A 23,050-nucleotide genomic window follows, 5' to 3' on the forward strand; every position below is an offset into this window, starting at 1 on the left:
CCACACATTTGGATGTGGGGCATAGGGATTCGGTTATTGCAACCTCCACGAGGGATACTGGCCTCAAATTTCGTGAGAGGGCAGGGTAGGCCTCGAGAGCTGTGGAAAACCACACCTGTGTTGTAGAGCCCACGGAATCCTGGGGAGCTCACAATCTGCAGACTGGTCGACTTAGTTATGGTGCCTGCGAATGCAGGGGAGTGACTACTTCACGCCAATGGAGATTTCTTCAAGTGTCTTTGATGCTTCACAGGCCTTAGAAGGTTCCTGATGCACGGGCACAGATGATGCAGCAGACTGGAAAGGAGATGAAGTCAGGCCCAAACGAAGTCCAGAGTGCCCAGACAGTAGAAGTGCAGTGGTGTCTGACCTGAATCTTATCTCACAACGAATCTAGGGACCTACACCTAGGTAAGCCCTTAAGTACCCTAGCGAAAGGGTTGGGAAGATTCAGGGGACCCTCCCAGGGGAGGGTCTGGACAGGGGAGAGGTTACTCTTATGTCCTTTGTCCAGTTTTGCGCCACAGCTCCCAAAACTGGTTTTAACTGGACTATGCACATGGACACCAAGTGTGCCCCTCATGCAGACTTCCTGGTTCGGGAAAGCGCACCCACCCGGTCCCAATACACTAAATCCTATCTGGGAGGAGGTCACTCCTCCCTGTGACAGGATGCCTATTGTTCTATCTTCCTCTGCTCGAGCTTGGTTCAGCAGCAGGAGGGCAGAAATGTGTCTCTGGTCGGCAGCAACCATTTTGTGCTGTCTGGGTCTTGAAAGTTGGTACCGGGTACACTGAGAGCCTAACGAAGGGCTCTTCGAGTGCTTGGAATCATACCTCCCATATGATTCCAACATGTTTGATACCAAACTGGATAGGTTTCTTTGCAGCCGTTTTTTAGATGGTCATCGCGTAATTACGCGGTGCCCCTCTATATAGTATTTGGCTGCTTCACTGACAACCCGGGAGAATGGACTCTGTAGGCTGCAGGGGTGTCCTGCTCATGCAGGGGCATCCTCTCACTTAGAAGCAAGCACCCTGCTTCAGGATTGCAAAGGCCTGCTGTAGAGGGGACTTATAAGTTTTAAGTGCAGTGACCCTTAGATATAGTAAACCTATATCTTCCATAAGTGGTGCATGCACCAACTTACACAGGCCGCAATGGCAGGCCTGTAGATCCATTTTACATGTTCTCCCATGGGTGTCATAATGCATGCTTCAGCTCATGGGAGACCTCTGGGGTACCTATGCCCTGGGTACCTTAGTACCATATACTAGGGACTGTTAAGGGTACGCTGGTATCCAATCTGGAGCGTACCTAAATACTCAACCCAACAATTTAGAGAGAAAAAAGATAAACAGGGGTCATGATTAGCAGTATCCCAGTCAGACTAGTCAAAATACAGCTTAGCACCAGGCATCAAGTGGGGGTAACCATAGAAGTAGATCCTACTTTCCTACAGCATGTGTGTGGACTACAAATCACTTCAGACATTTCATGTGAGGAAATCATTTAAGCCCCATATACCAATTTTGTCTCCAGGAGGTAGAATAATTTCTACAGCCTGTATTGCCAGATTGTCCTGTAAGTTACAGGAGTATGCTTTCGATATTAGTTATGGGCCTGACTGATTGAAAAAAGTAGCAAATTTTCTCTCCAGGTTACCCAGTAGTGATGAAGGAGAGAAAATGAATGAGGAGAAGGATTTTGATGTGGTGGCCAGCGTAAGTGATGTATGTGGAGGTAATGCAGACATTGACGACGAAGATATGTGGATTCATGAATATTCTAAGGATGTGGAACTCAATATATCAAAAAAGTACCTTGGGGAAGGAGGCCCCCAATATTTTATAGTCTTATGGGCCTCTTACATTCCTTTGCCCAGGTTGTGTCGGAATTATCTGTGAATGGGGAATTTCTATTTCGTAATAACAAATATATCCCATCTGTGAAATTGCGGAACTGTGAGAAAGTGAGTTTCTGTTGCAGTACCCCCCCCCCCACTTTTTGCCTGATACCTGATGCACTTTTCTTCAGTGTGCCCTGGGTCCCTGTCAATCAGGTACCCAGGGCCTGTGTTCCTTCCCTAAAAACTGTACTAAAGCCTAAACCCAATTGGCATCTCTGGCCACCTGTCAGCCTCTAGTAAATGGTACCCTAGGTACCCAGGGCATTGTGACCAGAGAAGGTCCCAAAGGGCTGCAACACTTATTGTGCTACTCTTAGGGGCCCTGTACCCTGACACACACACACACTGCCTTTGCAGGCTGAGTGTCCTGGTGCAGAACTAAACCAAGTGTCGACATGGCACACATCCCTGTGTGCCATGCCCACAAACCCACTGCCCTGGCATACATCAGCCACCCCTCTAGCTGGGTGCCCTTTGCCAGTGGTGTGGGCACAGGAGCATGAGCCCTGTGCCCCTACAGTACCCAGGGCCATTCCTGGGCACTGTAAGTGCAGTGATGCCATTAAGAGCATATGGTGCTGGGAGGTTGTCATTACGAACTCCACAGCACCATAATGGCTACACTGAAGGCTGACAAGTTTGATATCAAACTTCTCAGCAAATTAAACCTACACTGATGCCAGTGTGGGATTTAATGTAAAACACACTACAGAGGGCATCTTAGAGATGCCCCCTGAAACCTAACCTACAATCCACGTCTTGTCTGAGAAGCTGCCTAGGCTGCCACACAGCAGACATGTTGCTGGACCACTGGGTGGAGAGCTCCCGCTCTCCTGGGCCTGCAACAATGCACATCCTGGGACGAGGTGCCAAGCCTCCTTCCCCAGGATGGGCAGGGGAAGCTTCAAAGGCATTCCGCCTTTGTGAGCTTCTCCAGACCACTTGCTGTACTCAGCAACTGGCCCCAACCAGTTCTAGCCCCCTCTCTGGCGGGAAGACTGGCGGGAACCCCTACGTCAGAAAGGGGGGTGTGCCAGCCTGTGCCAACTCCACCCCTCAGGTGGGAGAGGCGAGGTGATGCACGACCCCGGGCTCTGGCCATCTTGAAGATGGGGAGCCCTGCCCAATCACAGCTAGGCTCCTGCACCCCTCCCACAGGAGAGGAGCAGGCTAGGGTGTGTACCCACCCCAGGACAGGGACCCATTGGTTCTTGCCCTTGCCCTACCTGTAACGCCCCTAAATCTAGTATTTAGGGGCACCCTGAATCTTTTTCCACAGTTCCAGATTATGAAACAAGAAATAAGATCAAGGAACAAGAAGACCTGCAGTGCAGCTGCTAAAAAGGGGAAGACACCAACTGATTTGGCCCCAGCCCTACCGGCCTGTCGACCCTCAAACCTGCTGCTGTTAAACCCTGGCGTCTCCAGTGGTCAGCAACCTCAAAAACCCCGGAGGACCTGACTGCCTTGTGACTCTGACTACCTGGGTCTCCCACGAGCAGTGGTACTGCTCAAAGCAAGTAACAAGCCCTGGCATCAGCCCGGAACCGCGAACCCTGCACACTCTGCACCCGCCAAGCCTGGCCTGTGCTGGAGTGAATCAAGACCCTGAGGACATCTCCCCAGCGATTCTGACCTGGAATCCAGTGCCCAAGGACCCTCCTCGATGACCCCGACGATGCCTGCAGCCTCAGGACACGGGACCCCTTCAACCACGACCAGCCGGGGGTAAGATTTCCCGACCTCAAAAGACACCCCTGCACCCGGCGCCCCACGGCTCCCTGTGCCCAACTCCTGGGTGCCTACCTATCCTCCAAGATCCCAACTTACCCCTCGAAGTGTTGGTCGCACCAGAAGATCCTCCGTCCCGAGCCTGCAGCCTTTGTTCTCTTTTCAAGGTCTCCATTGAATAACATTAAGCGCCCGACAGCTCAAAAGCACCCTGCACCCAGATGCCCGAGTGCCCCTGGCAGTGCAATCTTTGTCCCTATCTACTTCCCATTTGCCCTGAGCAAGTGACCAGGAGCCCAGCTCCCACAGCCGCGTGGCCTGCTAGCCAGCAGCCACGAACCAAAGGCCCCCTGCCTCGCATTGGATAACATTGGACCTAACTACCTCTGCACCCGGCTGCCCCTGTGCCGCTGAGGGTGTACCAACTGTAACTACCTGACCCTGGGGGACCCTGAGTCTATGCCCAGAACCTTAACTTCACCAGTCGAGTACTCACCTGAAAACCGATAACTCACTTTCCTTCCATAGGATAACATTGACAGGTTTGACTCGAAAAATCTTCTAAGTGTGAAGTTTTGAAACTTTAAAATATTCATCTAAAATCAGCCGAATATCGAAGTACTCACCTGTGATCAGGAGAGAAGCCAGTACTGTACCTTGTAGCCCAGTACTGAACCGCAAAAGTAATCCTAACCGGGTTTACTAGTAACTTGAATTTTCTCCATAGGAATCCATTGTCTGCTTTTCTATGAAATTTCTTCTGTCTACTTTTGAAAACTTGAAATATTCCTTAAAAATCGTACCTACTACTGAAACGTAATTACTTACCTGTCTTAAGTAGAGATCCCAGTGCTGGACCTAGGGGCCCAGTACTGGATTACAAAAGTAACGAGAACGTACTTTACCTGTAACCTGAATTTTCTCCTATTGGATAACATTGCTAGATTTTCACTGAAAAGTTTGTGAACTTTTGAAATACCTTTATATTCTTTAAAAATCATTGCAATAACTAAAACGTTTTTACTAAACTGTTTTCAGCTTAGACCCCAGGACTGAATCTAGGATCCAGTCCTGTGATTACAAAAGTAATCTATAAAGTAATCGGCTGCATTTATGTAGAAAAATCCATTGAGCTCAATGTTACATTGTGTTTAGAATTGTGTTGCCTACTGCAACCATTGTACCTATTGAGTTTACAAAATGTATTGCCTTTGCAAAGTAATTACCTGAGAGTACTTATATCGAGAAAAGTATATTTTGATACCTGTTGGTTGTAAAAATAAAACAACTATATCTTTTGGTATAAAAACAATTGGCCTAGAGTTCAGTTCTTGAGTGTGTGAAACCTTTTGCTGACTGAGTGTGTACAACAAATGCTTTACTGTAGTGTAGTTCCTATTTTCCCAATAGGCCCTGCGCATTGGAATAACATAAACAGTAGTATCGACGTAGAAGTGCGGATCTTCCAGGCCTCTACTGACTATGCTAAACTTAATTGGGTTTGTTACCAACTAGCTCAGAGATCACTGGAAACTTTCTTGACTGAATAGGAAGTGATCAGCTTCCCTGGCACAGACAAGAAGGGATTCAGTTTTCCAACAACCGTGCAACATGACAACTTTGCTCCTCAGATAAGAGTCAATCTCTAGGGTCATGTGAAACAATAGACCGTTATTTAACTCAGTCAGTTGTAGTGCAGATTACTTTCACCATTATGTAGAGAATAGAGAGACGGGCGTTTTCAATAAAAAGGTATTATTTATTGAACAGTCTTTCTTCTCATACAAGAGAAATGAATTGCCACAATTGCAAGACTTGTTATAATAAAAAGTGCGTACAGTAAAATGAGGATTGCGAAATAATACTGTAAAAGCATTGATATGGTTTCTTAGCCATACAATGGTTTAAAATGAATAAAACATATATACATTCATATATACATTTAGGCTAACATACTCAACTGGTGCTTCTAACTACGCCTACCCCAGTGTACCTGACCTAAGCCTAACACGTGGATGGGAGTAAGTAGCAAGTTTAAGTTATGTTGGTTTTGCCAAGGTTTGCTTCAAGAATTCTCTCTAAGGGTTTAGTCAACACCATACCTCGGGAATAGAATGTTGGAGGTCTGGTATCTCCTTCCAGGATTCGATATCCCAGTCACTCGCAAGAGTAGGCCAGGAACGCCGGAGCTGGATTTTCTCGGCAGGAGAAAAGACAGCGTCTTTCTCTCAGCGCGTCGAGGAGGAGGAGGAGGAGGGGCAGCGTCGGTGGGCAGCTTGCATTTGTTGGGCTCTGCCGGGGACAGCTGGTCTGCTCCTTGTTCACCACACTATCGTTCGCTCGTTAGCATCGGTGGCGACAGCGATAGCATCAGCAGCTTGCTAGCAATTGCTTAAGGCAACGTTGGTAATATTTATACCTGAAAGGTGCCTTGTTTGACGTAAGTTTTTGGACATAAGACGTCAATAAAGATGTCACTAGGAAGTGATCGTCTATCAGTGCTCATTAGAGTTCTATTACTAATCAAAACATAGCAAGCGGGGATTTCCCAGGTTGCTGAGTTTTATCTTGTTGAAGAACTCGGAGTGTTAATCTAGGAATCTAAGATAGTGGCTTCAGCTGTGTCATTTGCTAATGAGCTGCAGAGGAAGCTGCAGGAGGAATGTGGCTCTGATCGGGTGAGGTCAGAGACAAGTTTCTGTAATATCACACTTGAACGTTTATGCCATTATAGGGAAATAAATGGATTATAGCCGTATAGGGGCATAAGGTCATAGGGTCGATCGGGGTCCTAGATTAGAATACGACACCCACTCCACAAATTTATGTCCATCAAATTACTAAAACTAGAGCAATAAGATGCATGTGTAACATTGCCCACCCCAAAATACATATTCGCATTTGAAATGGTGCATGTTTTAAAATACATGAAAATTTCAGTACTGTACGACTTTAAGCATAGGAATCATTCAAAAAGTATAGCATATGCAATTAATGAACGATTTTGCGAAAGAGTTACACATGAAATACCTCTTAATACAGAAAGAAGGGCGAGATAATTTCATCACATATAAAAATGCATTGTTGTAACATGAACTAGAGGCTGGTGTAAAGTTATTATGTCTCTAGATTTACCTAAAAATAGAAGCTTCTGTTCTTTATGAATAGTTCTACTTTAAGCAGAGAATGTCGTGCCAAAAAAGGTAAATATTTTCAAAAAGAGTTCAATTCAAAAAAAATTTTTGTTGAACGGGGGAATAGAGTTCCGAAGCTTTTTAGCAGTTTTTGTTGATCAAAACTGAAGGCCGAATTCAGAGTTCACAAGAACACTGTGTGTCGGAATGCTAAAAGTTATTGTTTCTGTTCAGGGGAGAACATCATATCAGACAGGCTCTCAAAAAATTGGTCTACAAAATCAGGTGACAGTTCGACCAAGTTTGATAGTGCTGTAACTTGGCAGGTGTGAGAGTGATTGCTGTCATCAAAGTCTGGATCAGCAATGCTCACAGATGGTCGTACCTGGGTGATGTTGCTTTTGTCACTCGCTCCACTGTTACCACCTAGCCGTAGCACAGGAGTCTCAACGAATGCCGTCATCAGGATTGGTAGCCCTGGGGACAACACAATGCGTGAGCCGTTACTGGACTGAGCAAAGTATCGATATCCATTGGTACTGCTGATGGAAGTGCAAGACAGATGTCCAACACGCATTCATCTCCGCATAGCATACATCGTAGTACAGGTAAGATGCAGGATTGCCATATAGGTCTGAATGAAAGGAACCAGGTCATGTTTTGATCTCTCAGCCTGGCCAATCCAAGGACTTTAGTTATTCTGTCCCGGTAGCGAATTGCTAGGATTGTTTCTTCCATTCCCGCCGGAGTCATGTCTGAGCTGTGGCTTGCCATATCGAAGCAGGAAGGTCAAAAATAAAATACCTGCTACAAGTCCCAAAATAAGGGGGATACCGCCAAAAACAGAATGGACAAAATTGGGAATGATTCCCAGGATTGCTCTGAATGGTGTTAACAGACCCGAAAAAACGGTCTTAAATATGCCTGGGATGCCTGTGGCACTAGACATGTTCAGGAGTTTGCTAAGCATTTCTGTGAAATGCACGGGGTAATTTGTTGATAAAAGGTCATGTATCTCCGTAGCCGTCCTTGCAACTAGGAGATCATACGTTTCTTTTGATGACGTGATGGGCACTGTTGTCTGCAAAAGCACAGACTTCATTCTGCCTAAAGTATCAATTCGTATAGAAGAGAAATTCAGACGAGGCCATAAGGGAGTATCAGTGTCTCCAGGGCCGGTCGGGAACAATGCTTGCATACAGCATTTGACCATGGAAGTTACGTGGACGAGATAGGCTTTTCCTGGCAAAAGGCCACAACATCTGTGATCCGTTATTAGAATATAACTCCCATTCGAGAGTTGTTTAAAGAAAGGCTCTATCTGCGCTGCAGGTGTGACATGCTGGTGGCATGAAAGGTTGTTAGAATTTCCTTCACAGGCTCCGTGTAAATTAATACCCTGACACAAAAGTATACCGCTTAGTGAATGTTTACAGTTTTCACCACTAAGAAATACATTTTTGTTGTTGTCACTGTAGCAATTGTGTGTATATGGTAATTTCCATGTTGACTTAATGTACCCTTTACCCTATCGTTCATACTGGCCAGTAGGTATGTATTCAAGGCAATTTTTAAATCGGAAAGTTGTTATCGGAATTGTGATAATCCTGTGTATTATCCATTCAATGACAGGACTTTCTGACATTGTCAATGGTAATCTCTCAAGTTTTTCGATGCTCAGGATTGTATAGTCTGCTCCTTTCTGTGCCAAGCTGATTTGTTTATCAGTAAGGTTAAAGATGGAAAACAATGACGTTGTGTTGATTAAACGCCAAGGCACATAGCCTGAACGGAGATTTTGCAGCGTCCAGCCTAACTGTACAATAGAACGTAATTGTGACTGGCCATGCTGTAACATTAGCAAGTCTTTGTCTATTATATCAAAGGCAGAAGATACAATATTGTCCAGCGAATATATTCTGGAGGACAGAGTCATTAACCCGTTGTCCACTACAGAAAGTGATTTTTCCAAATGAATACGATCAATTTCTTGTATTTTTTCTGCTGTTTCAATTTGTGTAACTTTCCAAGCCTCGTTGTATGCCGCATATACACTGGTCGCTATGAAACGCTTTTGACGCTGTTTGCGTGGTCCCAGAATGAAATCGCGCAAATCAGCACCTTCTTTAAGTAAAGACAAGTGTTGCTTAATTTCAGCCAGTGTGGATGTGTCTAGCCATTCAAGGCACAGCCTCCCTACACTGTATGTTGTTACTATCCCTGGATGTTGTCTCTGGGAGTATCTAGGGTCTTGTCTGGTCATTGTTAACCCCTGTGTGTTAGACGGACCGGGAGGGTCGGCCGAGGTACGGGGAGAGGTCTCCAGGGAGAGCCGTCTCCAACGACTGTACAGATGAATAACTTCCCCCCCACAGACGGACACCACACAAGACTGAAGGTTACGAGACTTTATATGCAATTCTTAGGTTACGAGGATATGGTACAAGGAGGTCTGGACTCAGGGGTCCCCTCTAGCTTAGTCTTTGGTTTGGGGAAAAAGGGTAGCGGGACAGTCTTTAGTTACCGGTGAGTCTAAAAATAGCTCTCAATCCTTGAGCTCGGCGTTCTTGATGATCGGGCCGTGGAGGAGCCAAGCAGGTCCCGAGATGGTCGGATGAAAGATGACGGTCCGCGGCGGAGCCTGCAGGTCCCGATGAAGATGACGGTTACAACGGTCCGCGGCCACGCCAGCAGATCCGGACGACGATGAAGGATGAAGGTTACGACGGCTGTGGCAGCGCCAACAGGCAGGATGATGGTACACAGGACAGAGCTACGGCAGCGCCAGTAGTCCGTTCAGGATGAGTTCCTCTTTACGTCTCTCGACTCCAAGATACAACTGCCTTCCTGCTCTGGAGCTGCCCCAGTTATAGGGCTGGCGTGCTTTGATGTCCGGACCCTCGCACTTGGAGGTCGGGGGTCCGGGATGCGGGGTTCCAGACACCCAGCAGGGGGGTGGAGCCAGCGCCCGGGGGCGCGATGGGCGAGCGGCACTTGGCGGGGGGAGCCATCGACACCTCTTTCTCCCATTGACTCGCCAAGTAGCCCGCTCACCTCCTGGGTGGATGGTGGTGCCGAGATGTCTGAGGCCGGGCCAGGCCCAGGGTCGGGGTCGATCGGGGGCCAGGCGACCTCGTGGTGAAGGGTCCAAGATGGCGGTTCAGGTTGGCCGCGTGGGCCGGCAGGGGATCGGGCCCACGAGGTTAGCTTGCCTCGCAGGCAGGGGCCCTGAGAGGGCAGCAGGTGTACAATGATGATGCGTGGTACTGTCGTGGCGGCTCTCGGGCCTGGTTGGGCTGGGGGAGAGTGGCCCTTCATGTGGCCTGTCCAACATGCGTCCCCCCCAGCTGAAGGCGGGGAGAGTTACCCATCTTCTTGGGGACTCTCGTCGTCGAGGCGGAAAAACCGGGACAGGCCGTCTGCGTTGGCGTGATCTGGTCCTGGCCGGTGTTCGACTGTGAAGTCCATACCTTGCAAGGAGATGGACCAGCGCAGCAACTTTGGGTTTTCCCCCCGCATATGCATCAGCCACTGCAGGGGTCGGTGGTCGGTCTGCACCCGGAAGTGGGTGCCAAAAAGGTAGGGCCGGAGCTTTTTGAGGGCCCATACCACGGCGAATGCTTCTCTCTCTATGGTGCTCCAGCGTTGCTCCCGGGGTAGGAGTCTACGGCTGATGAAGGCCACGGGTTGATCAAGGCCTTCGGTGTTCACTTGGGACAGGACCGCCCCAATGCCCTGGTCGGAGGCGTCCGTCTGGACGAGGAACTCCCGGCTGTAGTCGGGGGCCTGGAGCACAGGAGCGGAACACATGGCGGCCTTCAATTGTTCGAATGCCGTTTGACACTCTGGGGTCCAGTTCACTTTCTTTGGTTGATTCTTTGACGTGAGTTCCGTGAGAGGCCCCACTATGGTTCCATAGTCTTTTACAAACCTTCGGTAATAGCCTGTGAGGCCCAGGAATGCTCGTACCTCGGTTTGGGTGATAGGGGGCTGCCAGTCCTGGATGGCGGCAATTTTTAGCTGTAGAGGGGCCACTAGGCCGCTTCCCACCTGGTGCCCGAGGTAGGTCACAGACCCTTGTCCAATTTGACATTTGCTGGCCTTGATCGTGAGGCCAGCTCGTTGAAGGGCTTGCAGCACTGCTCGGAGGTGGTGGAGGTGTTCGGTCCAGTGGTGGCTGTACACAGCGATGTCGTCTAGGTAGGCGGCGCTGAACCCTTCGAGCCCCGCCAGGACCTTATTGACGAGCCGTTGGAAAGTCGCTGGTGCATTTTTCATGCCGAAAGGCATGACCGTAAAATGATAGTGGCCATCGGGTGTCATGGTCGGTGGTCTCGGCTGGGGCGACCGGAGGCGGTGGCGCCGGCCATTCTGGTTCTTCTGGGTGAGGGTTGGCCCGGGCGGCCATGGACCGGGTGGTGACGCACGCCCAGTCCGGGACGCCTAACATCCCCAAGTGTTCTTTTCGCTCCACGGCTGCCCACGGGGAGCTCTCCAGGTCATTTCCGAGTAGGCAGTCCACGGGGGAGTCGTCTCGGACCGTCACTTTCAGCATGCCGGAGACCCCTCCCCACTCAAAGGGGACGCAGGCCATCCGACACAGACTTTCCGAGTTGTCGGCTGATCGCACAGGGCAGAGGATGTTCGGTAGATATTGTTCGGGGGTCACCAGGTGACAGCGGACGGCTGTCACACTGGCCCCGGTGTCCCGAAGGGCTTCGGCCCGTCGTCCATTGATGCTTACCCATTGGCTGTACTTCTGGGTGTTAGCGGGTAGGGGGACCCGCGGGACCATGTCTCTTCCCCCTAAGCACGCGAGAGTCATGGCGGCTGGCTCCCACTCTTGATACTCTTGCTGGTCTGTTTCTTGTTCCTCGGGGATCTGTTCTTCCCCTAGTGCCGCGGCGGCCATTTGGCGGGGTTTTGGACTCTGATACTGCGGGCAGCTTGGGTCATTTGCATAGTGGCCGACTCGCTGGCATCGGTGACATGTGACATTGGCTCTGTACCCCGGTCGCGCCGGGGTGCTGCCCCGGTTGGCCGGGGGGGTGGTGCTGGCAACGGGGGCGGCCGGAGTGTTGTCTCTTCCTCGTCCTTGGCCCCCTCCCCCTCCTCTCGGTCGGTGGTGTCCATTGTTGTTCCTGTTTTGCTCGTAGGACCCATTCCGGCCCACTCTGGTTATCTCCCACCGGTCAGCTTCGGCTGCGAGCTGCCGGGGATCGGTCAACTTGCTGTCGAGGAGGTGTTGGCGTAGTTCGATGAAGCAATTGTTGGACAGGTGCTCCCATACCATCAGATTGAACAGCTGCTCGTATGTCGTGACGTTGTTTCCTTTGATCCAGCCTTCGAAAGCTCTGCTAAAGTACGTTACATAGTCCACCCAAGTTGTACCCGGGATACGTGTGCAGTCTCGGAACCTCTGGCGGTACATCTCGGGCGTGAGACCATAGCGGGTGAGGAGGGCCGCTTTCATATGGTCGTAGGAGGTCATCTGGTGGTCTGGGAGCTGTAACAGGGTATCGCGGCCTTCATTGAGGAATCTGCCCCATAGACCGGCACCCCAGTCGGTTCTATCGATCCGGTGCGCAGTCATAGCGATTTCATAGGCCTTAAACCATTGTTGGATGTCGTCCTCTCGGAAATATTCTCGGACCACATCCTTGGGGATGTGTACTTTTTTCTCCGCGGTCCCCGGGGTGTGTGGTCTCTCGGGCACCCCTAACTCTTTATTCTGTTTGCGCAGGTTGATCTCGGCTATGTTCCGTTCGTGCTCGTACGCCAGTTTCTTTTCCTCGAGCTCCCTTTGTCTCTGTTTCTCCTCTCTTTCTTCTCGGAGACGTAGGTGCTCTAAGTTGATTTTTTGTTCGGCCAACTTGAGTTCTATTTCCATCTTGAGTCGGGCCATTTCTAGCTCGTGTAGTCGGACTTTTTCTCTTTCTTGGATGTCGTCTTGCGGGAGACCGGTTCTTTGCCCTTCAGGGACTGTGGTGGTTTTTCCTGCGGTGCTTTGCTCAGGGGCTTCGGTATCCCCGGTCTCTGCCCAAGACTGTAGGGCATGTTTAAAATCGTCCTTGGTGCTTAGTCCGGTGGTAGCGATACCTAGTTCGATGCAGAACTGCTTTAGTTCACGGTGGCTGTACTCCTCTAGTTTTTCCATTTGGAACTTCTCGGTTGATCCGCTTTCTTTAGTTGTCATTATGGTTCGTTGTGGGGTGAGCTATTTTCTGTACGTTATGCGGTGATTCGAATCGCGCCGCTGGCCACCAATGTTAGACGGACCGGGAGGGTCGGCCGAGGTACGGGGAGAGGTCTCCAGGGAGAGCCGTCTCCAACGACTGTACAGATGAATAACTTCCCCCCCACAGACGGACACCACACAAGACTGAAGGTTACGAGACTTTATATGCAATTCTTAGGTTACGAGGATATGGTACAAGGAGGTCTGGACTCAGGGGTCCCCTCTAGCTTAGTCTTTGGTTTGGGGAAAAAGGGTAGCGGGACAGTCTTTAGTTACCGGTGAGTCTAAAAATAGCTCTCAATCCTTGAGCTCGGCGTTCTTGATGATCGGGCCGTGGAGGAGCCAAGCAGGTCCCGAGATGGTCGGATGAAAGATGACGGTCCGCGGCGGAGCCTGCAGGTCCCGATGAAGATGACGGTTACAACGGTCCGCGGCCACGCCAGCAGATCCGGACGACGATGAAGGATGAAGGTTACGACGGCTGTGGCAGCGCCAACAGGCAGGATGATGGTACACAGGACAGAGCTACGGCAGCGCCAGTAGTCCGTTCAGGATGAGTTCCTCTTTACGTCTCTCGACTCCAAGATACAACTGCCTTCCTGCTCTGGAGCTGCCCCAGTTATAGGGCTGGCGTGCTTTGATGTCCGGACCCTCGCACTTGGAGGTCGGGGGTCCGGGATGCGGGGTTCCAGACACCCAGCAGGGGGGTGGAGCCAGCGCCCGGGGGCGCGATGGGCGAGCGGCACTTGGCGGGGGGAGCCATCGACACCTCTTTCTCCCATTGACTCGCCAAGTAGCCCGCTCACCTCCTGGGTGGATGGTGGTGCCGAGATGTCTGAGGCCGGGCCAGGCCCAGGGTCGGGGTCGATCGGGGGCCAGGCGACCTCGTGGTGAAGGGTCCAAGATGGCGGTTCAGGTTGGCCGCGTGGGCCGGCAGGGGATCGGGCCCACGAGGTTAGCTTGCCTCGCAGGCAGGGGCCCTGAGAGGGCAGCAGGTGTACAATGATGATGCGTGGTACTGTCGTGGCGGCTCTCGGGCCTGGTTGGGCTGGGGGAGAGTGGCCCTTCATGTGGCCTGTCCAACACTGTGTTTTATTCAGGAATCTATCTTGACAGTTGTTTGTGTCAGTAGGCCAGATTAACCACTTTTTCCAATCAGGATGTGTTCTGTTTAAATGTAAAATTTGTGATACGTCTAACTCAATATTCGTGGTTGCATCATCAGGTATTGGCCTTGGAATAGACGGTTTGTTACGGTCTATAATCTTAGCTAGGCCAAGACAGGATGTTTGATGAATTGTTTCATTTAAAAACATAATTTGTTCTGGAATCATGCAGGCTCGAAATAATGCTTCTATGCCTTGTACCTGCCAATCTTTCGTACCCCAGATTGTTTTTGTTTCAATGTTATTTTTCCAATAATCAAAACCAAATGTCATAATTTTTTCATAAAATGCTTCCGAATATATCAATTTAGTGTTTGTCAGCATTGTTTTCAATCCTGTTTTATCTAACAATTTATAATAAAACGTTTCTGCATTACTGGTGTTAAACCCTGAGAAGTACTTGAATTTCTCATAGAATGTTTTGGAACTGCTTTTCGATGGTGTAGCACAATGTTCCCATTGGTTATATTTAAAAACATTTCTAGGTTGTGCAGATTTATGCAAGTAATGATCACCATAATGTGTGTAGCAGAATGTCTGCTCATAACTAGATGAACCTTGTAAATAATCATGATCTGTGAATCTAGCTGACATTACTAAATCAGACATCATACTGTTAATACTTTCAAAGTCCCAATCATCAGAGAATGTCCTAGGTTTTACAAAGTCACTTAATGAAACTTTAAATTGATGGGGATACTTCAGGATCTCTACCGGACCATATACTTCATAGTCAGTTTTTTCCCATACTACCCCACCGGGTATTGGAATGGCTGTGACATTCACTGTTGACAGTTCTCTTTTCTTCACGTGGGATGATCTGTGTGGTTTGAGGACTAAGTTGATGTTCTGACTTGCTGTGTCCATTGTACAGTATTTTCCCTCAATGAATTTTCCCAAACAAAGTACCATGATGAGCCAAAGCAGGAGGAAGAATACACCTAAACCAAACCAGAACTCTAACCATGGAGAAATAAGGTAGATTTCCTTCAGCTGATGAAAGAGTTCTGTTGCTTTTTCTTTAAAAGTCTTTGTTTCTGGCGTTACTTCAGGATTGCTTGTGTCTTCAGAAAAATTATCAAAGTTGATGAAGTAGCCAGAGGCAGTTCTGTCAATTGTTGGAATTGAATTTTCAATTTGTCTTTCGGTGGCACTTTCTGATGCGACATCATTGTAGATTGGTGATTCACGATGAATTGTTTCAATCTGTGTTTCAAGAGGCACGAGTTCCATGGTATTATTGCATAGTCCCTCTGTGTGCACTGCAGGCTTATCGAATGTGATCAGTCTTTCAGTTTGAACCTCTTGGATTGTTGCAAATTTGGGTATTCTGTTGTTTCTCGGGAGTCCACTGGGCCTACTGTTGATTATAGGCCACATGCTTGTGGTTTTACCAGGTCGATTGATACAACTCTATTCTCCTTTTTACCAGCAAGGGGCGGTAGTACTACTGATCTTGTTCCGATGATTGCTAAGACAGGTACTGCTTTTCTGTAAGAATGCCCAAATTCCTTCTTCACCGCTATTTTTTCTCTGACTAGATCCCCAATCTTTGGAATCCAGACAGGCCTTGCTGGGGCTTGTGCTTGTGGTGCCTCGTCAGTGGTAGCTGGCTGTTGCTTTACTTTTATGTTGCTTAAGGATTTTCTTGTTTCATTCAAGTCCTGTAAAACAGCCAAACGATCTTTGATTTCAAGTTCAGATTTCTTTTCTTCTACCACTGATAATTGACTATCTAGGTCCTGAATTCGCATTCTAGTTCCGAACAATAGTTCGTATGGGCTGAAACCTTTTAGAGAATTTCTTGGCAAATTGTTAAGACTCATCTGTACACTTATTAAATGTTTGACCCACCCAGCACCCGTACCTAATACCTTCGCTGCTATAGATTGCTTTATGTCCCGGTTTTTTCTTTCTACCACACTATTCCCTTCGGGGTGCGACGGACAAGAATACCGCAATTCAATACCCATGCCGGCCATGGCCTCCCTATAAGCTCGAGAGCTAAAAGCAGGACCCTGGTCAGAATGGAACATGGCAATTGCGTATGTGCCGATAAAGACTTGCATATCTTTTATAACCGTTCTGGCGTCAGCCGAGCGCTGGGGCCACATTTTTTAAGTGAGTTTAGTCTTAAATGATTAATAGGACGCTGGATGGCTTGTAGACAGCATTATGCTTACCATGGCATTAATGCGCTTGACTCATTGCTGCGATCTCTGTCGCAGTCCGGGCAGTTCTTTACATATTTATAGTGGTGCAGGCTCATCCCCGGCCACCAGTATACTGATTGTAATTCAGTCAGAGATTCCCTCATCTGAATGTGCCTTGGACCTTCACCCATGTGTGCGTCTGCTATTAATAACTTCCTCCTGTTCATGTTTGGAATCACTCTATCCCCCACTCCAGGGATTCGAGCAAACGGAACGGAGTTTGCATCGATTACGTATGCATAATTGAGTGGATAGTTCACGGGTAAAACTGCACAGTCGCCTTTTACGTCGTTTTCACTGCCAGCATGGTTTCCCCGTCTATGTATTTTTCTGAACGCTTTTTTGTGGCTACGGAAGCCGGTTTAGTTGCTTCCGCTGTGGCTGTATTAGCCAATGAATTCCCTGCAACGTGAACGCCATCACGTTGATGACTCAGAGTGTGTATCACGTGAGTCTTTTGTAGTTCTTTCTGTAAAAGAGCTACCTGTTTCCAAAGCAATTTATGCTTTATTGTGGCACCTGTGTCATCTTTGAAACCATTTTGAACCCAGTTCTGTAACTTATTGTTGTAAGAATTGACGCAATAATGCGAATCGCACACAATTAGTGTCGGGAATTCACGTTCTGCATTTTCAAGCGCTATCTTCAAAGATCTGATGTCAGTTCTCTGAACAGATTCTTACTGATTCAGTTTTTGTTATTTTCGGTCTGAATTTACCGCACAGCCAGCGACCTTTAACAATCGCACAGGCTGCATCGTAGCTTTTATTTTCTACGTTGTAGTGCTGTACAAATCTGTCTGTGTAGATTATACAGGCGTACTGTGGGAGAGGCAGAAGTTCGATTGGCAGAGGATATTCTTCTTCAGAAGTCAAATCATTCCGTTTTTTGAATTGCGGAGCAAAATAGTATTTCACATCTTCCGCATCAAGAGAATTTACACACTGTATCCATTTCGGATCCAGTGACACTGTAGGCAAGTTTACTGGGCTGAATAGCGCCTCGAAGGCGGATTCCGCTGTGAGGACATTAATCCTTTTGCCATTTGCTAGTTCTCGTTCATTTGCAATTGCAGTTTGCACTGCTTTGACAGTATTTTCTGTGAGACTGAATGTTTTTTCTGCTTGTGTGTACAAGTGAGATTTAATAGAAATTGGTACCTTTTCTCCCTCGTTAGAAGTCAGGTACGTGAATCCGTATCTTCCTGGGATGACTCGGATTACAAGATCGATTGTGTTATCACGTGTATCTAATTTTGTTTTTGCTAACATGTCTGTTTGCAGTGATCTCAAAATTTCTGGGTGTTTTTGAGTCCAGTTGATTTGTTTAAAATCATGATTAATTAATTTGTAGAGAGGTTTAACCCTCTCCGCATAATTCAGAATGTAAGTTCTTCCGAAATTCAGGAAGCCTAGAATTGATTGTAAGTTCTTCAGCGTTTTCGGTGCTTGGAGTACAGCGCACTTCTCTAAGAAGTTGTCCGCTAGGCTTTTTCCTTCACTTGATAATTCGTATCCTAAAAATAATACTGTCAGATGGGCAATTCGAGACTTTTTAAAGTTGAATTTGTAACCCTCTGCTGCGAACCCAAGTATAATGGTGTTCACTCTTTTCAAGTGAGTATCCAAGTGGTCGTCTGTTAGATAGAGGTCATCAACATAAGATAATGCCTCATCATCATACATTTGTAGTAACTCTGTTACTCTAGCTGAGAATAGTCCTGGGCTGTTCTTGAACCCTTGTGGGAGTCGACAGAAATTTTCTGCGACCCAAATATTGAGAAAGCGGTCAAGTATCTGCTTTCTGGTGCAATGTTTTGACAAAGGAAACCATTAGAAATATCTAATGTTGTTTTATATTTTTTCCTAACTATATTATTCATTAGTGCAGCACTATGCGAATTTTGTACTGCAAATGTTTTGCAACATGAATTAAGGTGTCTGTAGTCCAACACCAGACGATATGAATTGTCTGGTTTGGAGACAGGAAACAAAGGATTGTTCATTTGAGAGGTGCATGTTTCAATCACCCCCTGATATTCAAGTTGATTTAAAATCTCCCTGACTTGTTTTTTAGCTTCTTGCTTAACTGGGTACTGCCTCTGTGCAGTCGGTTGATTTTTTAACTGGATTTTGTGAGGAGGAGAGTCCTCATCCCATCCTACATGATTCTTATACAACGCAGGTGCTTGAGCAACTGCCCATTTCCTTGCATAAGTATATTTTTTGTGAATCGGAATGTGATTCGAGAAGGCAGGCATAATCATTTCTTCGCCTCGAGGGCACTCCTTGACAAACTCTGGGGGCCAATCTTTTTCAGCTAACAGGATGTCATAGCCTTTTGAGACGTTATCCCAAAATAGACCCCTTATTTTCCTAGTCTTATCACCCTCTATACGCAATGTTATTTCGTATATTTTATGAGGTTCACTCACTCTGGTGTCGGCAGTTTCCACCTGAATGTATTCATTCGTGTCCACTGTCTCCAGATGACTCATCAGGATCTTGCGAGCTATGCTGATTTCTGCTGCGCTGTCTAACATTGTCTGAGCCCACTCCCCGTTTTTCAACTGTGTCCTCAGTATTCTCGGCATGTTCGATTACTCTAATACTGGCTACCTTCTTTCTTGGAAATTGTGAGTTTTTACTTTGAGCAGGTTCCTTGTCTTTGGACTTGGTGTGCTCTCCTGGGTCTGACCGTCCTCTTCTTTCCGTTTTCTGCGAAAAAGATCGAGAGGGACATGTATCAATACTTTGATATCTATCAGGCTTCTTCAGATCATCCCTATTTCTAAGGTTATATCTTTTCTCAGAGGGCTCCCTCTGGGGAGACTGGTGTTCTCGAGTCGGAGTTCTTTCCCTTCGTCGAGGAGACCTTCCTCTGGACTGGAAAACTTTTTCCTTGGGAGTGGATTGTTTATTTCCATCCCAGCTCTTTTTCGGAGTGTTTGAATTATTTTTAATAAATAATTTTTCAGCATTTTCGAGCAGTTGGGGCTTTACTGGTTTCCCACCCAAGCTGTCTCTACCTAATTCTTCATAGCATTTCTCTATGATTCTGGCAAGCTCAATTGGTTGATCTGTTATATCTGTTTCCTTCAACTTCTGGCGGATCGCCACAGATGCTGCTTCTCCTTTTATATTGGCTAGTAATATAGCTGTGACCTGCTTGAAGTCTTTCAGTAATTTCATACCAAGAGTTAAAGCATGTTCTGGACCGTATCCATTCTGAATCTGTTTTAGCACATCTGGTATTACCGCCATAGACGAAGCACCATGTGTTTTTGTATAAATGGAAGCAAAGACTGTACCCCAAGTGTCACAGTCCTCCACGTGTGGTGCGACCCCCATTGGATGGCAGATGGTCAGGATTCTGTGTTTCTCAATAGGGGTAGTATTCGGGAATACTGCCTCTATTTGAGTAATTTTCTGCGCTAACCAGAAAGGAATTTGTTCCCGTTTTACCTGTGTTTTACCAAGACATGATTGTATGTTCTGTGGTGTAATTTTATTTGTGTTCCCCTGATGAGGGGTCAGCTGTGGAACGTTAACAGCTGGTTGGACTGTTGCAGTCCGCATTACATATTGGACTAATTGTCTATGTATTTTAATTCGTGTTTTTAGCTGTGCTAACAGCTCTTCTTTTGACATTTTTTCAATGTCCGGATGTGGTGTGTAGCTGGCTAGAACCGGCCACGTTGCTCCTGGTCTACCGGGTGGACCGAGCCTGGTAATATGATCATTAGGTTTTAGGGCGCCTTTAAACCAGAGCAGGTGCTCTTGGAATTTTAATGGGATTTCTATCTCCTCGAAAGGAGCGTACTCATCCGGTGGTTTCTCTATTTTGTAATAGTGAAACTCTTTTGTTCTAGCGTTTGCTGCTGGAAAGTTTATCCATGAATAGAATACCTCTGTCTGCCGATATTCGTGAGCCTCTATCACGAAAATGACTGTACCACCCTGTGGTGTCAGTCCGTTTTCTATAAGTTTTAAAGTTATAGATTTTCTTAAGTGGACCGGGATGTCGATAGCATCCGGGTCAGTAGTCCCTGTATCATCGGGACCCTGCTGAGTCGCATTTACTGCGGCATCAGTTCCGTTGTTTGACATTGTATGAATGCAGGTTTTGCAGAGCAGGTCTCCAAGGAGACAAATATTAGGTGCACAATATTTTGGAACACTGTATCCTTCAACGTTGAATAAACCAGAGCTTTACATAGGAATCTCTTCCTACTAAGGTCGGGCGGATTTTAACCTTTCACCCACTCCAGACGTCTATTGGAGTATTTACGGGAGAAAGGGTCAGTGAAAAATGCACGACTGAGTTACTCTAACGTCTTGCGTTAGTTTATCGCCTTACCAAACGTTGGGCGCCATGTAGTGTAGTTCCTATTTTCCCAATAGGCCCTGCGCATTGGAATAACATAAACAGTAGTATCGACGTAGAAGTGCGGATCTTCCAGGCCTCTACTGACTATGCTAAACTTAATTGGGTTTGTTACCAACTAGCTCAGAGATCACTGGAAACTTTCTTGACTGAATAGGAAGTGATCAGCTTCCCTGGCACAGACAAGAAGGGATTCAGTTTTCCAACAATCGTGCAACATGACAACTTTGCTCCTCAGATAAGAGTCAATCTCTAGGGTCGTGTGAAACAATAGACAGTTATTTTACTCAGTCAGTTGTAGTGCAGATTACTTTCACCATTATGTAGAGAATAGAGAGACGGGCGTTTTCAATAAAAAGGTATTATTTATTGAACAGTCTTTCTTCTCATACAAGAGAACTGAATTGCCACAATTGCAAGACTTGTTATAATAAAAAGTGCGTACAGTAAAATGAGGATTGCGAAATAATACTGTAAAAGCATTGATATGATTTCTTAGCCATACAATGGTTTAAAATGAATAAAACATATATACATTCATATATACATTTAGGCTAACATACTCAACTGGTGCTTCTAACTACGCCTACCCCAGTGTACCTGACCTAAGCCTAACATGTGGATGGGAGTAAGTAGCAAGTTTAAGTTAAGTTGGTTTTGCCAAGGTTTGCTTCAAGAATTCTCTCTAAGTGTTTAGTAAACACCATACCTCGGGAATAGAATGTTGGAGGTCTGCTATCTCCTTCCAGTATTCGATATTCCAGTCACTCGCAAGAGTAGGCCAGGAACGCCGGAGCTGGATTTTCTCTGCAGGAGAAAAGACAGCGTCTTTCTCTCAGCGCGTCGAGGAGGAGGGGCAGCGTCTGTGGGCAGCTTGCATTTGTTGGGCTCTGCCGGGGACAGCTGGTCTGCTCCTTGTTCACCACACTATCGTTCGCTCGTTAGCATAGGTAGCGACAGCATCAGCATCAGCAGCTTGCTAGCAATTGCTTAAGGCAACGTTGGTAATATTTATACCTGAAAGGTGCCTTGTTTGACGTAAGTTTTTGGACATAAGACGTCAATAAAGATGTCACTAGGAAGTGATCGTCTATCAGTGCTCATTAGAGTTCTATTACTAATCAAAACATAGCAAGCGGGGATTTCCCAGGTTGCTGAGTTTTATCTTGTTGAAGAACTCGGAGTGTTAATCTAAGATAGTGGCTTCAGCTGTGTCATTTGCTAATGAGCTGCAGAGGAAGCTGCAGGAGGAATGTGGCTCTGATCGGGTGAGGTCAGAGACAAGTTTCTGTAATATCACACTTGAACGTTTATGCCATTATAGGGAAATAAATGGATTATAGCCGTATAGGGGCATAAGGTCATAGGGTCGATCGGGGTCCTAGATTAGAATACGACATTACACTGTACTCTGGTACTGCCTTACTGCTCGACCAAGCTACCACTTTGGAGAGTAAGGTCAGACCTGACTTTAACCTCTGTCATACCTCTGGGTATTGTGGACCCTATACACACTGTACCTTACTTTGGTCCAGTATATATAGAGCCACTTTCTCACAGGAACCATCTCTTTGAATGGAGTCACCAAGGGCACATGAGAATGACTGCATTAAAAGTGGGACTATTACTGGTGCCAGGGAATAGATGTTGATGCTGATCGGTTTTAAGACAGCGTGATGTATGCAAAGTTGCAGACAAAAATTGCAAGACCTAGATTTCATCGATGCAAGCAATGCCATGGCCGGAATGCACATGGCAAAAGGTGGGGTTAGACATTGTGGGACCATTGGTGAACTTACCAGGTGAGATGAGGTTCACAATAGTCCTCATAGACTATTATTCCAAGTGGCCTGAGGTAAAGTTTATGGAATATGTAAGCACCAGTGTTATGATTACATTTCTCATGGAAATATTCAGTAGAGAAGGCTACCCTGAGAAATTGGTCACAAACAAGGGTGTAAAATGTATTTCAAATGAGATGACACAGTTTCTTCATACTCACAAGATAAAGCATGTATGTACAGGTTTATATGATCCACAATGCAACAGTTTGGTCGAGCGATTAAATCGTTATTTGAAGGAAGGAATACCCTTGGCTGTGGTGGTCAAAATTCCTTTCTTGGTATTTGTTTGCCAAAGGTTGTGGGCATATAGAATCACACCTCACACAGTCACAGGGGTATCCCCTTTTATGCTTTTGAAATGGAGACAACCCACCTCATTAATCTGTCTCAAATTCTCAAACCACAAGGTTATGAATGAGTGTGACATGT

Source organism: Lissotriton vulgaris, chromosome 5, assembly GCF_964263255.1.
Source record: "Lissotriton vulgaris chromosome 5, aLisVul1.2, whole genome shotgun sequence".
Lineage (NCBI taxonomy): Eukaryota > Metazoa > Chordata > Amphibia > Caudata > Salamandridae > Lissotriton > Lissotriton vulgaris.